Source organism: Schistocerca cancellata, chromosome 1 (assembly GCF_023864275.1).
Source record: "Schistocerca cancellata isolate TAMUIC-IGC-003103 chromosome 1, iqSchCanc2.1, whole genome shotgun sequence".
Taxonomy (NCBI): domain Eukaryota; kingdom Metazoa; phylum Arthropoda; class Insecta; order Orthoptera; family Acrididae; genus Schistocerca; species Schistocerca cancellata.
Window position 1 is genome coordinate 127053464 of NC_064626.1, and position 6031 is coordinate 127059494.

General features: G+C 43.5%; 1 non-coding gene across 1 annotated transcript; it reads right to left on the reverse strand.

Moving 5' to 3' along the window:
- Nucleotides 1–1576: 1576 nt before the first annotated feature.
- Nucleotides 1577–1660, reverse strand: Trnas-gga (transfer RNA serine (anticodon GGA)). Its single transcript is given in 2 exon segments — nt 1577–1611; nt 1621–1660. It is a non-coding gene; the product is annotated as a tRNA-Ser (tRNA).
- Nucleotides 1661–6031: the final 4371 nt, after the last annotated feature.

The window sequence follows — 6031 nt, forward strand, 5'->3', positions numbered from 1 at the left end:
AACCGAACACCATAAAGAGCAAAGGAGAACCATCTGTGCGGAATTGCTTGCTCGTCATGTGGCTGAGGGTGACAATTTCTTGTCAAAGATTGTTACAGGTGATGAAACATGGGTTCATCACTTCGAACCTGAAACAAAACGGCAATCAATGGAGTGGCGCCACACCCACTCCCCTACCAAGAAAAAGTTTAAAGCCATACCCTCAGCCGGTAAAGTCACGGTTACAGTCTTCTGGGACGCTGAAGGGGTTATTCTGTTCGATGACCTTCCCCATGGTCAAACGATCAACTCTGAAGTGTATTGAGCTACTCTTCAGAAATTGAAGAAACGACTTCAGCGTGTTCGTAGGCACAAAAATGTGAACGAACTTCTCCTTCTTCATGACAACGCAAGACCTCACACAAGTCTTCGCACCCGAGAGGAGCTCACAAAACTTCAGTGGACTGTTCTTCCTCATGCACCCTACAGCCCCGATCTCGCACCGTCGGATTTCCATATGTTTGGCCCAATGAAGGACGCAATCCGTGGGAGGCACTACGCGGATGATGAAGAAGTTATTGATGCAGTACGACGTTGGCTCCGACATCGACCAGTGGAATGGTACCGTGCAGGCATACAGGCCCTCATTTCAAGGTGGCGTAAGGCCGTAGCATTGAATGGAGATTACGTTGAGAAATAGTGTTGTGTAGCTAAAAGATTGGGGAATAACCTGGTGTATTTCAATGCTGAATAAAACAACCCCTGTTTCAGAAAAAAATGTGTTGCATTACTTATTGAACTGCCCTCATACTATTTTTATCATTTGACGTTGCTTTTCTACAGCGTAACGCAAGCTGTATATTATTTTTGCACTTGTACTGTACATATATAAGCACTGTCAGTCATCTCCTATAAAAACCAAAAATGTTCACCGTTGGCGGTGTTCGACGACGTCACCAGGCAGCAAACCCGTAAGTTATTTGAACATTCGATTCGCCGGGAAAAGTTAAGGTCTCACAAAACCAAAAATGTCTGTATGCTGGTCATATTATGTACTAATATTTAGCAGCTCCAGATACATTTGATAATGGCGGACTATAAAGGCCGAAAACGGTCGGTGAACCTAGTAAAGATTAAGAATAGCAACTAGAACGATGTTTCATTAATTGAACAACAGTTGCGGTTTCAGCAGCATCATCCACACATGGAGAAACTAATAAGTAAAAGAAATCATCTCATCTTTTAAGACCATCGTAGTGCTAATCAATGCAGGACGAAGTGTGGTTACCAGATACTGCTCGCCAAAGCCACTGAGTCGCTTGACGGCCAAAAACTAGCAGTGAAAATTTGTTCCACTACCATGATTCTAAATGCCTATTTCCGGCTCGAGAGCCAATAAAAAGCTCGGCCGTGGAGGTGTTAGTGCGACAGGAAAGTTTAACGAAGAGATTAAGCTAAATCGGGAATACTGAAAGGTGGAACAAAAAAATGGTTCAAATGGCCCTGAGCACTATGGGACTTGACATCTGAGATCATCAGTCCCCTAGAAATTAGAACTACTTAAACCTAACTAACCTAAGGACATCACACACATCCATGCCCGAGGCAGGATTCGAACCTGCGACCGTAGCGGTCGCGCGGTTCCAGACTATAGCGCCTTGAACCGCTCGGCCACCCCGGCCGGCAAATGTGGTACAGATATGAAGAAAATATGTCATCACTTGGTACGAGTACTGTTAGAAAAGTATCTAGCCCTCTTCTTTAATAATATTTTAGCCTCTGAAGAATAAAACTGTAACCATGGGTGGATGGGAGGAGGTGTTCGTATGGGCGCACGACAGCAAGGTCTTTAGCGCCCGAGCGAAAACAGATTGAGACGAGTGTCAGTGAAAGAGACAAAACAGAAAGCTAAAATAGGACGTAAAACACACGTAACCAAAATTTGGAAAACTGTGTGCGTACCCGATTAGAAGCACAGAACGAAGTATTGCTTCAGTAGCAAAACACTGACGACACATGAAGAAAGTGGTGTAAGGAGCTAAAACAATATAGCGGATGGATGTGGCTGGCTGACGGCAAGGAAGAAAAGAAAGGAGGAGCCAGACACTCTGCAACACACTAGAACCTCCAGCCTAAAAGTTTAGGCCAAAGTCCAGATATATCGCAAGACTTTAAAACCCTAGCTACACTCATCATCAGCTAAAATAGAGGGCAGATCCCCACCAGTATTTGCTTCTGCCCTTGCATCACGAAATAAAATGCACTCCGGTAAAATATGACGGACAGAGATGTGCGCGCCACAAGCATCACAAAACGGGAGATCCTCTCACTGCAGAAAAAATCTATGTGTGAGTGGACAGTGCCCAACTCTAAGACGCGTGAGGGTCACTTCAGCGCGCCTGAGCAACTGGCAGGAAGAACGCCACAGCCGAGTTGACTTCACCAACCGCAGCCTAGTGGCCGTCACCGCCAGCCATTCCTCATCCCACGACTGCATGCACTTCGCGCAAGCGGCTTCTAGGTCCATCTAATTTTATTGCGTCGCCCTCTTTTGTGGTGTATATTTCACTTAGTTTTGTGTTGTAATTTGACTCCACCCTAATCTTTTAGGCTGGTGGTTTTAACGTGTTGCAGAGTGGCTGACTCCTCCTTTTATTTTCGTGATCAGCCAGGTGCAGCTTCCAATTAATGGTAGAATAGTAACATTGTAATGACCTTTATAGTAGACTGAAAGCCTCCTCGTTCTTTCTCGAATAGTTCCCGTATCCATAAATAGGAGGATGATGGAATGATGTTCAGTACTGGGCCAGAAACACTTGGCGTCTTCACCAACAGATGCACCGTGTCTTTAGGTCGATCAGTTGATGAAGAGGCCAGCTGGTTTAGAAAATTTAAGATGATCGGAAAGCTAATAACCTCCTAGGTACGAAAACGTTCTAATCACGGTTCAGCTGGTTCCCATTTACATTAGATAGGCATCAATGACAACTTTTCTGCGATCGCCAAAAGAAAGGAAGAAGGAGATGCAAACCATTTGCTCGGACAAATCTTACATGAGCTAGGGCCCATCGTAATATTTCTTGTATATTGTCCAGTATTTGTATATCGATTTGGATGTTCTACAGGTTGCAATAAGCTTTCAGTCTGCATGACAGAACAGAGTCGAGGGCCTCTCGAATCGCTGTCGCTTCTGCGGTAAGAATTAAACATTATGGAGGTATACGATACTGAGGGCAAGAAATGCACGTCCTAATGCCGAAGTTTCCATACCGAGAGCCATCAGTACACAGACAGCTGCACTTCGACACCTTTCTTAGGAGGAGCTCACTGGTGCACAGTCCAAAGGCCACAAAGTGTGCGTTGCTAGCAGGTGTGAACGACACATTTGCCAGACCACTTTGCTTGTCAGTAACGTGCACTAGGGAAGTATCCGAAGTATGTGGATAAGGATTTGAGCCCCGTCATTTAACTGGAAAATTCTTAAGGAGTGTATTACATCATCTGTGAATACAATCTAGTACGCTATTCTAGCACGACACCTTGCGTGGTGTAGTGTGGTAGAAGCGTCTAGAACCACTGAAGGGAGATACCGAATAAATTCTGGACTTCTGTTTCAGTCAATTGCAGTGTTACTCGGACAATATAAATGGGAGTTGTAGCAAGGAAAAAAAAAAATCTGTGTGCGCAGTTCGGGTCCACGCCATAGATGTTTTCGTGAAAATGTTGGGATAAAATCATAACTAGGGTTTCGTATTGATATTTATTTATTTGTCAGTCTTTTTAACGGAATGGTTACACAGAGTGCTATAATGGTTACAGAATAGGTAACTCACAAGTTTATCGCATGTAGCTTCGTCTGAGAACACGGGAGTATTTAATGATCGCGATACTACACGTCTGATGCTGTCACGTTGATATCTGTGCCTATGTTATAACTGTTTTGTGTAGTGGCTTCCAACGACGCCTAAAGGTGATACGTAGGCGTTTGAAAAGTCGATCGGTGCTGCACCATTGCCCGATAGGCCAGCTACGTAATCGCTTTGCACCATTTTTTAATTTTCTTTTCGACGATGCCGCAGCTCTCGTGTGCACTCGGCAACGGAATGTTTACGCGTTTTGGATTTCTTTCGACGCCAGCTTTTCTATTACTTGCATCTTCTACAATTCCGAGCATATTTAGGAGCGTATAAAAAGATGCGATTTTCGCCATTTTGTAATTTTCAATTTAACGCCGATTTTCACTTATATTCCGGCGATTACTTTTGTTCTCTCTTTATTGGTCCTAGTAGCTTACCGCAAGCTTTGATAATGGCACCCGAATCAATGTCCTAGCTAAACACTGTACCACGCTACACCTTACACAAAACTAATTCGTAACCAACATGCACAGGTTCATGCACTGGAACCGTGACGTCACAGGGAAAACAAATACTACGTGACAAACACGTACAGAGATGATCTACGGTTCTGGACCCAAACATTGTTTACGCATTATTACTCTCGTACCTATTAACGATTGAAATATGACGATATATTGTCACACAAGGAAGTTTGACGGATTAACACGATAACGATCATATAGATATTTCACTTGAAAAATGTTAATATCTCATAATGCAACGTCGTCATAATTTAGAGAATTCTTGACGATGGATTTATTTTATGCTACTGCATCTGCACTCAGCGAAACAATGTGAATCGTGTGGTAGAAGATATTTTTTACGGTACCAAATTTCATCTCAAACCTTTTACGGAAGGATTGTTGGTACAGTGACTGCTCGATACCTCTTCGTGTACTGTTGACTGTATGATTTTATCTGTACGACTCTCCATGGGATAGGTAAGCCGTGTGCTAAAGAGGCTTGGTAGTGTCTGCCGTGAAAGAAGGCGTCTTTCTTCGAGGCTTTGTGATTTAAGACTTCTCAACATTAGTATTATAATCTCTCGCTAGTAAAAAAGCTCTGTGAGCATTCCTGCTGACCTTCTTAGTATACGCTTTATGTCTTCGTGTGCGTCCTGTAAACTTGGACAGTACGAATACTGGAATATGGGCTGTACAAGACTTTTCGAAGACACAGTATAATGTCTCAGCACCCTACCAATGAGTCGTACAATTGCCATATGTTTTGTCCAGAAGTGAACCAATGTGATCATCCCACTTGATGTTTCTGTACTTCGTTACTTTCATATAACTCTTTGATATGAATGATTCTGCTGCAAGGGGTTTTCCGGACGGACTAGTTGTAGATATGGTTCTCGGAAGAAACGACGGATATTAGTGTGATATTTCACAACGACACCCGATGTCTCTCCCGAGAACCATATCTACGTGAATGATTCTAGATGAGACTCGTTAATCCTATGGTCGAAAAATACCAAGCTTCTACGTTTTGTAATGTGAGCAACTCTGCAGTTTTCTATAGTAAGAGTTAGTAGCCAATCTTCCCACCAGTCTGACATTTTGTCGAGGGTGGACTGGACACCACTTTAACTTTTAGAGAACAGAATTTCCACGTAGGTAAATGGTTCATTTGCGAAGAGCTTGAGTTTGCGGATCGTGCACGGTCCAATAACGTTAATATGACAGTAGATGAAAATCCTGAATAACCACATTTTGCAGCGTGGACGTGCAGGAAGAGAGTTAGTGAGGTCCTGGAAGGTACTGACTGGGACTGGAAGCCATGACGACTCCAGTGCTGTGGCCAGCTGCGCTATGTTTCTTGGCTGAAGATCCATAGCGCATTCAGCTCGATGGAGGTGATCCAACAAATTGTCAACTGGGTTTAAATCGGGCGAGTTTGTGGTTAGCGGGGTACAATAAGGGTCTATAGATCAGTCACCATCTAGGATGAGGTACTGTGAACTACATGTCAGGAAACTTTTGACTCAGTGGCAAACCTGGGTGCTTATCCCATATTTTCTTTAGATGGCATCGGTGTAAAGACTGATCTTTTCCAGCCACATAAATTCTCTCTTCTGCAGTATATTATGAATAAGGCAGTGTCAATTCAAAGACAACTACAAGACTTAGGGTCCTCTCGTCGTGACATTT